This window comes from Leptidea sinapis, chromosome 14 (genome assembly GCF_905404315.1).
Source record: "Leptidea sinapis chromosome 14, ilLepSina1.1, whole genome shotgun sequence".
Lineage (NCBI taxonomy): Eukaryota > Metazoa > Arthropoda > Insecta > Lepidoptera > Pieridae > Leptidea > Leptidea sinapis.
Window position 1 is genome coordinate 14,507,911 of NC_066278.1, and position 18,346 is coordinate 14,526,256.

At 36.6% G+C, this 18,346-nt stretch overlaps 1 long non-coding RNA gene across 3 annotated transcripts in view; it reads right to left on the minus strand.

Moving 5' to 3' along the window:
* LOC126968042 (uncharacterized) overlaps nt 1-18,346 on the minus strand; it is a 47,041-nt gene that overhangs the window by 17,726 nt on the left and 10,969 nt on the right. For 2 of the 3 annotated variants that reach the window (XR_007730118.1, XR_007730120.1), the window contains exons 3-7: nt 13,855-14,017; nt 8,118-8,267; nt 6,233-6,471; nt 5,770-5,912; nt 4,982-5,087 (exon numbers count right to left, since the gene is read on the minus strand). This is a non-coding gene — a long non-coding RNA (uncharacterized LOC126968042). The remainder of the gene's footprint in view (nt 1-4,981; nt 5,088-5,769; nt 5,913-6,232; nt 6,472-8,117; nt 8,268-13,854; nt 14,018-18,346) is intronic. The other variant, XR_007730119.1, reaches the window with a different exon arrangement.

Here is an 18,346-nt window from a genome sequence, read left to right on the forward strand (position 1 = left end):
GTTTCCGTCAGGGTCGCTCAGCTGGTGATCTTCTTGCGTACCTCTCCCATAAATGGGCGCAAGCGGTTGAGTCGAAGGGAGAGGCGTTGGCGGTGAGTTTGGACATAGCGAAGCCCTTTGATCGGGTGTGGCATAAAGCGCTTATTGCGAAACTGCCATCCTATGGGCTTCCCGAGAAGTTGTACAAATGGGTCACTAGCTTTTTGGCTGATCGGAGCATCAAGGTTGTCATCAACGGTGCATGCTCCGACTTAAAACCCATAAACTCTGGTGTCCCGCAAGGCTGTATGCTATCCCCTACGCTGTTTCTTCTGCATAACAATGATATGCTGCAAATCAGCAATATTCATTGCTATGCAGACGACAGCACGGGGTATGCTTCCTACACCGGCCGTGCCAGCATGTCCCGGGATAGCGTCGACGAGAACCGGATCAAACTTGTGTCTGAAATCGAGACTATGCTTTGCAAAGTCTCGGAATGGGGCCGACAAAATTTAGTCCAATTCAACCCCAAGAAGACACAAGTTTGTGCGTTCACCACTAAAAAGTCTCCCTTTGTCGTATCCCCTCGATTCGAGATCACTCCTCTAACTGCCACAGCCTGTATTGGCATACTTGGCGTCGATATATCGAGCGACGTTCAGTTCCGTGGTCACTTGGAAGAGAAGGCCAAACTAGCCTCTAAAAAGCTTGGTGTACTCAGTAAGGCGAGACAGTACTTCACTAAAAGCCACCGCCTGCAACTTTATAAGGCGCAAATTCGGCCTCACATGGAGTACTGTTCTCATCTCTGGGCGGGTGCTCCCCAGTACCAGCTTCTTCCATTTGACCGCATACAACGAAGAGCGGCTCGAATCATCGACGATCAAGTCATCTCCGATCGGCTTGATTCTCTAGCATTGCGTAGAGATGTGGGTTCTCTCTGCATCTTCTACCGCATTTATCACGGGGAGTGCCCAGAGGAGCTGTTCGGGTTGATTCCAGCGGCCGAATTCCACCATCGGACATTACGTGCAAAGTACCATCCGCATCAAGTAGACGTCTGGCATTCCACAACCGCGCATTTTCTTCGAAATTTCTTGCCTCGCACAGCCACTTTGTGGAATCAACTACCGGCAGCGGTCTTCCCGAACAGATACGACTTAGGGACCTTCAAGAAAAAAGCATACTCCCACCTTAAAGGCCGGCAACGCATTTCTTGACACACCTGTTGTTGCGGATGTCCATGGGCGGTTGCCTCACCTCTCCCCATCCCGTGAGCCTCTTGCCCGTTTGCCCCCTCTCATATAATAAAAAAGAAATATGATTTAACCAATATTTTCTTAGAGCCTACTAGAGTAACTGGCACCTCCAAAAGCTGTATTGATAACATATTTACCAATTATTATAAACCCATTTCTCAGGTTATAATTAACAAACTGAGTTCAGACCACTTTGGTCAGTTAGCCTCTTTTAATATTGAGGTCAATAAATGTACTAAAATTAAAAAGTTTACGTTTGTTCCTGTGAATATATGCGAATGGAGAAATATAGAGGCAATGTGTCACTTAAACTCTCAAATTTGGATTTATTCAAATATAATATGATGAGTGTATGATATGTTATTTAAATGAGATCATTGTATAATCATGATGCATCTTTTCTCGAGTATGTTAAAAAATACTCTAAATTATTTATAAGTGTTTGTTTTATTGCAAAGTCTATGCATATCAGACAAATAATTAAAAATGCACCAAATAAAATAAAGATGACTTGGAATGTCTGGAACTTGAAATCTGGAAGATTGAAAGATCGCAACATTGAAAACAATCTATCAATAAACAATACAATAATTCAATCTCAGCAGGAAGTTGCTACTGCTTTTGAGATTTTTTTTCTGAGTTTAGTAAGACTTAGTTCTGCAGCATCCGGTTCCATAGTTATGTCCTACGGTATATTACTGTGGGGCAGCGCTGCCGATATTAATACAATATTTGTGCTGCAGAAGAGGGCTATTCGCGCTATTTATAACCTAGGCCCTAAGGAATCATTGAGGGCAAAATTCAATGAAATTAACAACTTGACTGTTGCTTCTCAATATATTCTTGATATTGTAATGTATGTTCATAGGCACATAAGTGAATTTGCGAGAAACTGTCATAACCATAATTTTAAGAGGAACAGACATAAGCTTATAATGCCTACTACTCGGCTAAATCGATTTAGCAAGTCTTTTGTGGGGCGAAGCTTTTACAACAGGATCCCATAAATATTCAAAACAAAAGTATTACGTTATTCAAAATAATTGTTAAAAAACGTTTGTGTGGTAAAGGTTACTATAACATAATTGACTTTCTTAATGATACCACAGATTGGGAATGGAGCGACCGCCCTCAGGCTATTAAATAATAAGTTTTATTGTACAATGTTACTTTGTTACTTTGTAAATATTACTTTAATTGTAAAACATATTTTTGATGAAAAAAAAGAACCCACTGAGTTTGTTGCGCCCATTCTTCTCAGGCCTGAGGCAATCATTTTATTTATTTATTTACTTATTTATTTATTATAGACACACCAACAAGCTATTCTAAACTAAACAAAAATAAGAAAAATATAAAACGAACATTATGAACAGAATAGCTTTCTTACAGGTACAGCTCTGTTGTATTATTAAAGATAATGTTAGTACAAAAAACGCAAACTACTTTAAAGATTAATAAATGTTAAAAATACAAATTATTTTTTATGTTGAATATGAGTAAAACAAACACACCATATATATAATTAAAAACTATTTTAAATAACACTGTTGTAAAGTCTTTTAAATTGTGTTCGTAGCACCGACATCCCAAACATATCCATAGAGTCAAAATTATTATTAAGGAGCTCATTAAATGATCTCATAGAGCGCTGCAGTGGAGAGTGAAGACCAATATTAGTTCTCGGAATAACAAGATGAAAGAATTCACGATTAATAAGCCTTGCACCGGGGCGGGGTATATTGAAATAAATTTGTCGTAATGTTTCAGGGGCACTAACAATACCATTACATAATTTTAATAAAAATAGCAAATCTTGAATACGACGACGACTTTCGAGAGATTTTAATTTAAAAATATTTAGCCTCTGGCTGTATGATAAACATGAACCGCTATGTTTTGTGTCTTTGTATACCAGAAATCGAGTAAAAGACCATTGAATTTTTTCCAAACTATCAACATGAATTTTGTTAAAGGGGTCCCAAATCACACAAGCATATTCCAAATGCGACCGAACAAATGCATTGTATAAACACATGACAGAATTAATCTGTTTAAAATCTTTGGAAGTACGTTTAATAAACCCAACCATTTTCGTCGCCTTTCCAACGACTTCATCTATATGTGGATTGAATGAAAGTCTAGTGTCAATTAAAATTCCTAGATCTCTGGCAGTATTTCATTGATGGCAAGGTCATTAACAAAATATGTTTTGGATACTACATTTTTCTTCCGCGTGATTTTAATATGAACACATTTATGAGCGTTGAGGATCATTTTGTTACTTCTGGCCCAGTCACAGCGTAAAGATGTTCTTGTAACAACGCTCCATCATTATGCGACTTAATTAATCTGTACAACTTTAAATCATCAGCATACACTAGCGCTTTGCTATGCTTCACAACCGAAATTACGTCATTAATAAAAACTACAAACAGCAAAGGCCCTAAGAGAGATCCTTGGGGAACGCCAGAGAATGTCGTGTAACACGTGGAGGTATAACTATTCGTTATGACTCTTTGAGACCTACCAAATAGGTATGACTTAAACCAAGATAATAGGGGGTTAGAGATACCGTAGTTGAAAAGCTTAGTAAGGAGTAGATTATGGTCGACTTTATCAAACGCACTACTGAGATCCGTGTAAATGACATCCGTTTGAATACCGCTCTCGACGCTTTCAGCTAGGTTATTAACAAAACTCATAAGATTTGTCACAGTAGATTTGCAACCAACAAAACCATGCTGAGTGTTAGAAATATGTTCTTTAAAATGCCAAATCATAAATTTTTGTAGAATTCTTTCAAAGGCTTTCGGAAATATAGATAGTAGAGTAATGGGGCGATAATTAGAAACATCAGATTTTGGAATGGGTGGTAGTTTTTTTGACTTTCAATAAGTGATGTCACATCCTATTTTGAATAAAAATATTTGAATTTGAATTCGGACAGTGACACACGACTAAGGAGAATAGTGTGCTTTCATTATCTTTGAGCACACGTGTCGTTTCGCTATCAGACTGCAAATGATATGGTCTTATAATTTGAGTATAATAATGTAGAACGTCATTGGGATCTAACTTCTAAGTATAATGCTGCAAGGTTGAATCTTAAAAGTATAATTGTCTATACTCTTTAAATAATCATATAATATTTTGTTTTTTCGGAAAACAATTTGAGTTAGTTGTTAATAAGTTGGGCTAGTCAATGAGTTAATTCTATCCGTAATTCCAAGTTAATTTTAAACAATTTTGATTATATTCTTATCTGACACTCGTTTAATTAAAAGCGATATCTTTATTGTCGTCTTGTAGGTTCGAGTGATAGTTAAAGTTTAGTTTTAAACTAGCTGTCACCGCGACGTCGCTTGCATGGACGATATAAAATGTAGCCTGTATTATGTTCATGTTTTTTTTTAATTTGAAATAAATCCAATGAGAAGTTTTTTCGATTCGTGACTGTTTAAAATACAAAAAGACAAAAATTCTGTAATCAACTTTTTTTGGCTTCGGGTTTGTTTGTCGAACAAACGGCAAGTTTTCTATAAAATAATTTTAAATATTCATGGTAATCAATACGTTTGTTACAACTATTTTTCTTACAGTAGCTACGCCATGTTATCAATATAATCGAAATGCGCAAGAATAGATATTTTGTATTTGAGTATGTATGGCAAAATAATAATCTTATTTTACTATTGTTGTGGTACAGTTTAGAAGGTATTTATTTATTTTTTGCATACCGCGTTATTTTTTTCAGCAATTACTGCGCAAGCGGTCATGTCATCTCTTCCACTTGTTAAGACTACATTGAGCACGTCTGGCATACAGATGTAGAGCCCATTCAACCTGGAATATTAAATGAATAAATTAACTGGTGGGAACCATCATATCCTTTAAATTTTCATACAAGTGTAGTTACCAAAATGTCGGAGGAACATCCTTAACTAATAGAGACCGATTTTTTTTACTTTTAATGGAAGAGGAGGTCAAACGAGATGAGTACAGGTAGAGTTTGGGTCACCTGATGTTAAGTTATCACCGCCATCCACGCGCTTTTTTTAAAGTACCCATGTCGTATAGACCCGGAAACACCGCACAAGGAAGCTCATTCCACAATATTTTTGTACGTGGAAAAAGTTGCTTGACTATTTATTCGGGTACCTACTGGACGAATAAGTTATGTTTATTCGTACATGTATTATGTAATATTTTAATTACGACATATGTCGCAGGTATATTGTCACTATAGTGGTATTATAAGACAATGATATTTTGACAATTTTACTGGTCGTTAGTTAAAGAGGCCGTCTCTGATTGGTCTTATTTCTTATGTCTATTGTGTAGTCATTATGTTTTAGTTATACACTATTGTAATCAACTAACTGTTATCTAATTGAATTGGCCTATGTTCACTAGTAGGTAAACTATATAATAATAAATTGTTCGTCCAGTACCCATATTAATAATTATATATTGTTCGCACAGTGCCTGTATTAATAGAGTCAGCCTATAATTAAAAATGACTTACGTTGCATAAATACCAAAAAGAAGAAAACTGTTCAATATCATCCATTTCAAGTATGGCGGTTGCAGAAGTGGAAATGACTGGACTAAGAGAGATTTCAAAAATGATGTCTTCTCATGACCATTTTCAATCTTTAATTGTTTTATCTAAAATGTATACAGTAATGAGAAAATTGAGTGAACCATAGAATTAGTAAACAATTTGTTTATGTTTAATTGCTACTAGAAGGTACCTACTATATATTTTATCATCTACATACAATATATAATTAATATTTATTGAAATATAAATATTATCTTGCTCCGAATGCTCTAGTTATAAATAAACATTGAGATGTCGACTCCCTGACGTAATTTGCTTCCTATTTACTGCACATAGTCTTCTGTTATGAGAGTTGCTATATGTAGTAAATAAATAAATCTTTCACTTGTTTGAAATTTAAATAAATATGTTTGAAATGTCATACCGGGTATTCTATTGGAGATTTTCCCGAATTCCTCGCGTAAATGTTTCCCAACACTTGCAGTGATTCGACATGTTTGCCTCTTGATAATAAGAATTTGGGACTCTCCGGGCCAAAGGACAATAGAATCGCACTGATTATAAACGGCAACGAGTAAACTATAGTTAATAAACGCCATTAAGTAAATTTTAATGTTCCAAAGTCTACTTGAAATTGAAATGGTAGTATAGCCCACGCCAATACTGAAAAAACAATTAAAAATAAATTAAAGAAAATAGATTTTAATGTCAAGTTTTGTTGGGTGCCTCATAATAAAAAAGGTGAACGAGCTAATTAAGTCTACAAAAGATCCAGACTTGTTAAACACTTTATTTCTAATTTAACTGCCTTACAAATAAACTTGGTACAAAGTTATAACATAAGAATAAACCAAAAATATGCAAAATATCGACTATAGTATCGTTGACAACACTGTCAATACAATGATAATTCGGAAGTTTTGCGAGTGTCAGGCAGCCTTGCAAATAAACGCGGGAAACGTTATACGTCCGAATAAACCAATCATAGCAATATATCTATTTGAAAACATTTTGCACATTCTTGGCTTATTCTCAGGCATAACTTTAATAATACATACCGTAAGTTGCAGCGTGTTTCGGAGAAGATATTAGAAATTGATATGTTGGTGATTAAAACTTAGAAATACCTATTATCAGGATCTATCAGATTAATTTTTATTCTTTTATTGCGATTGAGTTCGTGACGTCACAGCTGTTGCTATTAATACCGTGGAGCGGCGGTTGACAGCCCATTCTCCGCCGCATCACAGGTGCTCCATGGTACGTGAGGAACACCACGATACAGAGGGACTTAGGAGTAGAGAGCCTGGGCGCCTTCATTAGTCGCCTCGCCATCGCCATGTTCACGCGAGCCGATGCGTTGGGTTTCGCACACCTGCGGAACCTGGCTCCTTGGCACACGCGGCCACCTGACGGCTGCCTCTTCCCGCGCCTCCTGCCGCGGGTCCTTGGAGGGACGACGTGCTAATCCGCTGCCCGGCTGATCATTCCGTATTTTGTCACGAGGCTCGAATGCAAGGGCTGCTTGAGGCGGCCATCTCTCACCGGTATCGAAATCGCGCCCAAATAATTTGGATGCTCCTCGGCTTTACCTTCTTAAATTTGAATTTTAATCTATCTACCTACATTTTTTATCAAAAGAAGAAGACGACATCAATGGGAATGGATGATTCTTCCCCACCCGATGACCTGAGCATATCCATGCCCAGCGTAAGAAATTTTATGCGTGGGGCATATTTCCCTGAACATCATTCCCCACGCGCCCGCAGGGCGCGCGTGAGAAGACTAGTTGTGTGTGACAGCCGACCGGCCGGCGCCCGGACGGAAAGGTTCTCTGTGCTCGTTACGCAACTCGGTCGATAATTTAAATTAACAGTTTTACAGTGTTGACAGGGCGAAGACGTCTATAAAAGGCGATGTCTCCCTAGCGTCGACACATTTCCGTTGACTAGTTGGTCGTTACTCTGCCCAGTTTCTGTTTGAATATTAGTCACTGTGAAATTTGAAATTTATTCTTAGAAGCTTAACAAATTGATGTATTTCATTTAAAAGGTAATTAATTAGATGTTGGATTGTTTGTGAATTCTTAGTTGGTGGTATAAAAATTTGTCAATTATTATAAAAGAACCCTTTTGATCTTATTTCCTAAAACTATATATTCGCAATCCAAATAAAGCAATCAATGGCATTTCATTACATAATATGACAATAACTCATACAATGAGCGGGCGCGGTACTTAATTTATAAGGAAAAAAATGTTGCTGGGTCAGCACGTTTTTTATAGAAAGTATAAAAAAAAAATACCAACCTTATATCTACGTATTAAGTTCACTTACAGGGGACTAATGCTGATCCGATTATTTGCAGAGCATTAGTTACTGACAGGGTTAAATCTCTATACTTGTAGGGTATTATTTCTCCGATGAATGTGAACGGTATCGTAGCAGGACCAGCTATGCTGGAAAATATTGAAGTAGAATCCTTAAATTGTTCATTATCAACACAGACAATCTCGCGACTTTTATTGACGTTATATAATATTTAAAAACAAAAGTTGGGGTCAATTTGACCTGTAATACACATTCCCCGAACAAAAAGCTCATTTGCACAACGCCAATATAACTATTTGGGACGATATCTTTTCAAAAATATTAATACAAAACTTAAAATTATGCATTGTAATATATATGAACTTAGACATAAACTCAAGAACATGTTAAGAAACCTAAATTACGAAGCTACTGAAAATCTTATTCGATAACCAATACTTAAACCAGGTATAGCATTTGAAAATAAAAAGCTAAACACATACTCACACACACACACACACACCAACACACATACACACACAAACACACAATACACGCCCTACATTATATATAAAATAGTTTCTGTGTTCATAATTTGTTGCATAACTTCCATTGTTAGACCTTAAAATACGTTGATGTTTGTTATTTGACATTTTACAATGCACAACTGGGAAGAGACTGACCCCCATGTCACGGGCTGTCCTAGTTTGGAGGTCGAGGGTAATTTTAAGCAAAATTGTATTTTTTTTTGCAACAAATAAAGATTTATTATTATTATTATTATTATAAAATCTAAGAGAGGTAATACAAGTGTAATTCCATCTTTAATGAAATTAAACGATAGTTCATCGAACGATGGCACTGAAAAAAAATGTCAGTTTTATATACATATGAACATATCGTTCACACTTCCCAGTATATGATAGCAGAAGGGGAAAAATGTAAGCACACTTTGCTCCTTAGTCGTGTGTCACCTGTATCTCAATCAACAAGCCTAAATGTGCTATAAAAAGTTCTTAAAGGATACGTTAACGACCCAAAAAAAAGATAGTATGCCGTCTCAAATATGTCCGTCTCAGTGAGTATTATACCTTTATGCCGTTTGATGTCGAGAAACTTGGCCCGTGGGGCCCAGAGGCTTGGAGAATGTACAAAGTACCTACTACCTTCTCGCCTCATAAGGGCTACTGACAACCCAATCGCTGTCAGCTGTCGGTCAACGGATCAGATGATGATAGTTTTAATTTAGTGTTATCATAGTATTGTAAATATAGTTGTAAGATTTAAAATTTGAAAACAAAATTTTATGAACGGTGCGGGACTCGGACCCATGACATCTCGCGTTCCGTGCGAGTGCTCTTCCAACTGAGCTAACCGTTACAGTGACGTATCGTCATAAAATCTTGTTCAACTCTCAGGTTATCACTTCATCTACAGGATGTACTTTACACTTGATAACCTGCTCAACCCCAATATTTGCATATTAGGAAATTGACTTGAGATGTCGCTCTTGAAAATCTAATCAATTTTATTAATTTTTTAAGTGATAACCTTCACTTCTAGAATTAGTACCGATTTTCGTGATACTTCTTTAGTTTCATGTGGAATGTTTGACATTTGATCCCATAAAAATTTGACATACATTGGCTCAGCAGTTTTCATTTTATGAATATTTTTGTTTTTAGGAGTTTTCATTTAGTTTGATTATATATTATTATTATTAACTCGTTTGCCGAAAAGTGCGTCTTGGGCTACCTGTCACTCATAGCTAACAAACATTCTTCACGAAATTTTTCTGTCTTACAAGAACATATTACACATTTCATTATTTTACGGGATCTATATTGTTTGAGGCACGCGGAGCCTTTCATAGGCCTACCCTAGATATAATTCTAAATGATACATTTTGACTGTTGCATCTCAATTTATTCTTGATAATGTTCTATATTATGTTCATAGCCACATTAAGGGATTTGCTAGAAACTGTGGCAATCATAATATTAACACGAGAAACAAACATAAACTTATTATGCCTGCTGTTCGGTTAAGTCGAGTTAATAAGCCTTTTATTGGGCGAATTATATAATTTTACAATATGATCCTAGAAAATGTACAAAATATTTTTTTTACGTTATTTAAAATAATTGTTAAAAACCGTTTGTGTGGAAAAGGTTACTATAGCATTAACGATTTACTTAATGATCCCACAGATTGGGAATGAAGCGAACACCGTCAGGCTCTATAATTATAAATGTTTATTGTACGATATTACATTGCAATCCATATTTTTATTTAAAAATAAGCCCGCTGAGTTTCTTGCGCCCGTTCTTGTCAGGTCTGAGGCAGTCTATCTATCCTATATTGAATAAAAATATTTGAATTTGAACACATCTTATTCAAATCTTGTACCATTAATATTAATAAAATACTATTAGTTGTATGTGCTACCTATTGATAAGTTTGAAGTTGGTACTAAGCCAAATGTAATAACAGGTACATTCGCCACGCGTGACTTTGAGCGGGAAAGCTTTGTCTAGAATCAATGTCTTTGCTTGGGTTGCCAAGCAGGCAAGCACCGGCACCGACTTAAACTCGTAAATAGGTAGCACATACAAATAATAGTATTTTGTTAATATTAAAGTTATAAGATGTGCATAAGAGATGTATTAAATTAAATCTCTATAGAGTTATGTTATACTTTGGGGTTTTTGAAGTCGGTCTTTAAACGTTTTTTGTTTGAATAAATTTATTATAATTTACAATAAGAAGTTACCGCATTCGTGGAGATTTGTTATAAGGGTCCGCGGCTTCTAGGCAGAACACACGCGGACACCTATCAATAATCTATACGTACGGCACGCTATGATGGCCGTTTTGACGTTTGTCCACTCATGAAGTTTCGTAATAATTAATAATTACATTGAAGGAGCAAATTACTGTTCTTTATTTGTCAATAGTGACGTGCACTTAGTCATAAAAATTTATTGAATACATAATTTTAAGACACAAAATTTATTAATTACATTGATTTCCTGCGAACATTTATTTTTTATTTTTATAAGATTCTAATTATTGGTGTACTTATTTAGCACAAAACACGGCATTTGTTTTTCAAAATTATTTTTTTTTAAATGAAATCTAATATGATCGTCACATAGGATCGCTGGCCAACACAACTACAACCTCCGGCAAACTCGCGTCAATGCTCAATGCAAAACAAAGCAGTTTCGACTTGACGTTGCTTCGAAAAGTACAAATTATGAGTGCACTGCGATTGTGATATAGTTTTGACCTGGATTTGGATTTCCGATATTGATACTGCATTTCTGTTGACCCTTTTGTAGTGGATTTCTTCGATATGGCCGAACGTACGCAGAGAACTGTTCTAAACAGCAGACACGTGAGTTCGTTATACGCCTTTGTAACGATTTCGATCGTGAATCCCAAAATTGAGGGCCAATTTTACCTATAACGGCAGTGGTTGAACGCGTAGCTGATTCGCTTAATATTGGACAACGAACTGTAAGACAAAAAAAATATGGCGAGACTGGCACAGAAGAAAATAAGCTCTAACACCAAAAAAGAGAAAACGAGCAAAACCAGTCGTAGGCATCGATAGCTTTGATCGATGCCATCCGAAGACATGTGTACGGCACGGCTACTATTTACGGAAGGAGTATCCAAAAAGAAAAAAGTGCAATCACTGAAGGAAGCTGGATTATTCTTCGGTTTGGAAAGTTCTTTAACAAAGATTTTGAAGATCGTTGGATTTCGATACAAACAATATAACAAACGCAAAATATTGATGGAAAGATTTGATATCGTGATGGCAAAATATAGTTTTTACGGCAAGTGAAATAAATTGAAAATTTGCAAAATGTTGTGTTTTTGGATGAAACATGGCTTAATGCTAACTATACTGTAAGCCGTTCTTGAACCGATGACACTGCAGCATCTACGTCCAAAGTTCCTGTTGGAAAAGGATCGTGACTTATAATTTGCCGGAACCATCAACGGGTTTGTCGAAGGTTCTCTCATGGCTTTTGCGTCAAAAACCACTGGAGACGAAATATCATGAAAAATATCTTGAGGAAATGAATGGAGAAAAGGTTTACTGAATGGTTTACCTCAATGTTGTGTAGCCTCCCTGAATCATCTATTATAATTATGGACAACGCCCCATACCACTCGATGCAGATTGACAAGCCACCTACCCAATCCCAAAAGAAAGCTTACATCGTCGCATGGCTTCAAAAAAATGGCGTAGATGCAAACATAAATATTATGTTAAGCGGAATTAGTACGTCTTTTAATAGACAAGAAACCAACCAAGATCCGATACGCCATTGACGAAATAGCGTTAGAACATGGGCAGACTTATACGGTTACCGGCTTACCATTGTGAATATAATGGAATTGAGTTGATGCGAGCTCAAATTGAATGTGGTAAAAAAATGTGGGTGCAAGACGCAATACAGTACCCCCATTTACCGCAACAAAAATGCTAAAAATATTAGAAGAAGCTTGCGAACATGTGACTAAAGGCGACTTGGAAAAGGTTGTGAATAGAACTGTTAAATTAATAAGTGAAGATTATGAAAGAGATGTGAAAATAAATAATATTTTAGAAAACGAACTTAAAATTAATGTGGGTGATGATAGCAGTGACGACAGTGAAAATAGCAGTATGGACGAATCTGATTAAATCTGGCCTTTTGTTACGCCTTTTTTTGTATTTATATATTTCTTATGTGCATATAAAGTATGTATATTCATTTTCATTCCAATATTCAGTTCGTTCAAATATATTAAGTAAACATTTATATTTTTGTTTTATTAAACCTTTTTAATCAGGTACTACTAGCAACAAAAACTAATAGATTTGATTATGGTTTTTTTCGAGAATAAATTGACATTTCACATCAATATTATAATATATCAAAACGGCCATCATAGCGTGCGGCTAGTATAGTAAGCCTTCACCATAATATTATTGTTACTGCAGGACTACGGCCTACGGGCACAATACAAGTAATAGAACAGTAACATAACTCAGCGGTGTCCTTCAAATTTATACCTACGTCTGGGCGCACCGCTAGGGTTGCTACATACAACAAGATTGACGACGCGGAGCAGCCCATTTAACTCACACAGCGACCAGTCTCTCTCTCAGCACTCAACAGTGGTGTCTCCCCGAGGTCGCTTGGCGGTCGTGTAAATAGTGTGTATGTGTGGGTGCGGCGACTATCGTCGATCGTCGAGCGGTCGCTCTAGTACGAATAAGTTAAAGTAATGTTGTTACAGTATTGTGCCACAGGGATCGGAAAACATCAGTATAAAAACATATTTGTAAACAACTCCCGCATCACTCTTAATATCGAATTCAAATAATTTTAAAATTGTCTACAGTTAAGGCTATATTTTTGCGTAATCTTTTTTTTTTTTTGATAACCGTTTACGTCTTTGCGATGTGAAATAAAAATCTGTATATTATGAAGTGTAGAAGCATCACATCGAATGAAACACAGAAATTATTAGACTTTAGGACTCGTGACATACATGGTGTTTTGCCCCAAAAATGATCGAAATAAACAAATACTAAGATTCTGAATGAAGTAGCGAAGATTGATGTGGTTATAAGGTTGATGCATCCAATGTACGATACTTTATATACAGTTTATTCTTTGTTACTTTTTATGAAATATTTGATTTAGAAAAAAAAAGATTGATACTTACCACAGAGACATGAGAAATTTCATTATAACATATGATAGTAAATCAGGCATAAACGCAGACGCAGCACCAAATACACCAGTGGCCAAAGAACTTAATACTAGCACTTTCTTCCTTCCACAAGTGTCCACTAAGTAACCCCATACAAACGATGTTGCTACTAAACCTACAACAAGGAGCATAATGATTAATCACGAAATTGACGTTTTCCAAATAGGTATCCGAAAAATATCGAGAGTGTCGTTGAACACTCGGATGGAACGAAGTTCCTTTCATAGTATATTATGATTGATAAGCGTTTTATATAATTGATTAACAATATAAGTTAATTTAAGTATTGTCAGCGTCCGAGAGCGAATAAATGAAACAGAGAAGTAAAGATGATGTGCGAGGTTTGAGAACATAAAAAATTTTTTACCAAAAAACAACCGCCTTCAAAAACAATAGATATAATGTGCACTAAAAAGTATAAATATAATTGCGTATTTTTATACAATCTAATAAATGAATATAATTCTTATTACGATTATTGTTATATTTGGAATCGCCGTGTCCTTCCGCCGCGACCCGCTCTCGCCTCTCGCCTCCTCACGACTCAAGCACATCTCACCTATAACTATGTATGTAGTTACAAACCTATCTCGGATGACATCGACTCCAAAAATTACAATAATCGTAACTAGAATTAGATTAATTAATGACATTGTATAAAAATACGCAATTATTTTTATACTTTATAGTGCACATTATATCTATTGTTTTGGAATGGTGTTTTTGAACGCGGTTGTTTTTTTGTTAATTTTTTTTTTATGATTTTTAGTGAATTCGAAGTACACTAACTAACAATTTGTCTAAATATGTGTAGATATACTAAATTTTTCAATGCAGCAATGAACGTAAGTGCTTTGCAATTTGATTACAGACAGTGTTCCGTTACTTTGTCATGAATTCCGTAATCAGAACCTAACCAAACTCTCACCAAATTATCTTTGTACTAGTCCTTTCCAATAAAAAAAGAATCATCGAAATCGGTTGGCGCGATATTGAGTTATTCGTAAATTTAACATCCACTTTGCTATACGTAGGTATAGCAAATTTAAGACTTTTATGGTTTTCTCATGGATGCCACTGTCCAATCTGGACCAAATTACAATGGGACCACACGGGAAGCACTAGCTTTCAAATAAAAAAAGAATTATTAAAATCGGTTCACCCAGACGAAATTTTTGAGGTAACAAACATAAAAAGAAACATACCGACGAATTGAGAACCTCTTCCTTTTTTGAAGTCGGTTAAAAAACGGAGGACTTGTTCAAAAACATCTTAATTAACAATAATGAAGTAATTGTTTTCACTGAAACGTGGCTCAAAAATAACATTTCTCCCAGAGAATTTATAGATAAACCTTATACTGTTTATAGATGTGATCGATTTTGCTTGGGCTCTTCTAAAAAAGACGGAGGTGGAGATTTAATTGCTGTCTCTAAGTTTATTCCTTCTTGCAGTTTACTTAACTGGGAAAGCACTGGAGGGGATTTATGGGTATCGATAGAAGTTAAAATAAGTAATGTCGTTTCTAAGACACTGATTTGTGTGGTATACCTGCCCCCACGTCAAGTCTAACTCGTTTTTTGAAGAATAGCAATTCACCAGGAACTTTTCCTCTGTATTTTTTCTGGTAGTGCTGTGGTACTGACCACAGCACTTCCAGAAAATTATGTAAAGGTATTTGAGTGCAATAAAATTTAGTGAAGGAGAAATTATACGTGCGATTAAAAAAACCTGTTCTGTGTTCAAGGGCTGTGGTCTAGAATCTAGATGAAATTCCTCCGGTCTTCGTAAAACGTTGTGGTCCTGTCATTACTTTACCATTATCTATTATTTTTAACAAGTCAATCGTTGATGGAGTTTTCCCTGTCTTGTGGAAGAGGGTCTCGTTGAGTCTATTGTCTTTCCAATAATTACGTACCATCATGATAGTGAAATCTGCGGAAACCAGCATGGGTTTAGGAAGGGAAGCTCTGTCCAAACAAATTTAAGTTAAATTCAAGTTTTTCATTAGTAAAAACATAGAGAGCGGTCAACAAGTGGATACAATTTATATAGACTTTTCAAGTGCCTTCGACAAAGTTAGACATTCTTGTCTCGTAAAAAAGCTAAGATGAAGTGGGGTCGACGTATTGACAAGAGAGTGGGTCAGGGATTGGAAATAATACTCCGCTTATAGGAACGAGTCTTTATTTGCGTTCACTTTTTCCGAACTTGCACTTCGCCGGTCTGCCGCTGTCCCTCTTGTGGGCGGCGGTACCTTCGACGCGTCACACCGCACCGAACAGTAAGTCTCTTCTGTCTTCTTCTTCTTGGAACACCTTCACTTTTCACTACTTCTTCTTTTCTTCTTCTTCTTTACACTTTCGAGTCAGAACTAGAACTGCCATAGGCCACGCTTAGTACGGCTTATATGCCCCCGGATCTGTTCTATTTTCAAAATGATTCTCCCATTCCATCTTTAAATTTAAATTGTACTAGAAAATTCTTTTAATTATTTTTATCCTGCTTACACATTTTCCATCCCTTTTTTTCTGTTCGATTTGATCCTGAACTTACTAGAAATTTCCATTAACTTTACAAAACCCAAAAAATTCCATACACTGGTAGGTGTATCGAACCCGGGTCTACAGCGTCATAAATAAACACTTTTACGCTAGAGCTACGAGTATTGAAAACCCAAAAAATTCCATACACTGGTAGGTGTATCGAACCCGGTTCTACAGCGTCTAAAGTAAACACTTTTACGCTAGAGCTACGAGTATTGCTGACGGAGCTGTTGAAATTATCAATCTCTTGAAGTTTGACAACTCTCGTCACGTACAATGCTGCACGATATGACGTTTGATAATTCTCGTCATATACGTCGAAGCGTTGCTACGCGACACTGCCCCCTCCCAAGACATGATCGTCCCGATCATCGTTGCTTCCGTAGTACTTAGCCACCCGATCGACATGTACGATTTTCGGGGGACTACGAGGGGTACGCTGGATTCTGAGAGTCACATCGTTTATCCTTGTGATTACTTTGTATTGTCCCTCCCAACTTGGTTGAAGCTTCGGAGACTTCCCCTTTCGCCTTATGGGATTGTGTAACCAAATCAGGGTTCCTTCTTCGAAACTAGGAACATTAGCTCTTCGATCGTAGCTTGTCTTCATCCGTTCACTTGCCTTAAGCCCAGTTCTTCTAATTTCCTCGTAGATGTCAATCATCTTATTCTGTAACTCATCCACATTTCGGAGTATCCGGTGGACAACCTGAGAGTAAATCAGCTGGCAATCTCAATTCCCTTCCAAAATTGGCGTATGCAGGAGTCACCGTAGTCGTCTCGTGTATTGCGGCTCTATACAACATGAGAAACAGTGGAATGTGCTCATCCCAGTTACCCTGAAGACTGTCCACTACTTTTGCCAGATGCCGCTCCAATGTTTGGTTAAACCTCTCCACGATCCCGTCCGACTGTGGATGATATGGCGTAGTTCTGGTTTTATGGATTCCCAAGATCTTACAGACTTCTTGAAATACTTGTGACTCGAAGTTCCGCCCTTGATCACTGTGCATCTCCAAAGGCACACCGAATCTACAGAAAACTTCATTCACCAGCTTCGTCGCAACGGTGACTGCTTCTTGATTCGGTAGAGCAAATGCTTTCGGCCACTTCGTGATATAATCCATCACCACCATTATGTAACGGTTTCCAGATTAAGTGACTGGGAACGGTCCAGCCATATCCAGAGCTACTCTTTCCCACGGAGCCCCAACATTGTACAACTTCATATTCAAATTCAAATATTTTTATTCAAAATAGGATGTTAAATCACTTATTGAAAGTCAAAAAAACTACCACCCATTCCAAAGTGAATGCCTCAGGCCTGAGAAGAATGGGCGCAACAAACTCAGCGGTTTTTTTTTCATCAAAAATATGTTTTACACTTAAAGTAACATTTACAAAGTAACATTGTACAATTAAACTTATTATTTAATAGCCTGAGGGCGGTCGCTCCATTCCCAATCTGTGGTATCATTAAGAAAGTCATTTATGTTATAGTAACCTTTACCACACAAACGTTACGTAACACCTTTGTTTTGAACATTTTCTGGGACTTTGTTGTAAAAGCATATACATCGCCCCACAAAAGACTTACTAACTCGACTTAGCCGAGTAGTAGGCATTATCAGTTTATGTCTGTTCTTGGTGTTAACATTATGGTTATGACAGTTTCTGGCAAATTCACTTATGTGCCTATGAACATTCATTACATTATCAAGAATATATTGAGAAGCAATAGTCAAGATGTTAATTTCTTTGAATTTTGCTCTCAATGATTCCCTAGGACCTAGGTTATAAATAGCGCGAATAGCCCTCTTCTGCAGCACAAATATTGTATTAATATCGGCAGCGTTGCCCCATTGAGCCCCATGGAAATAACTAAAGTACTAGTCGCG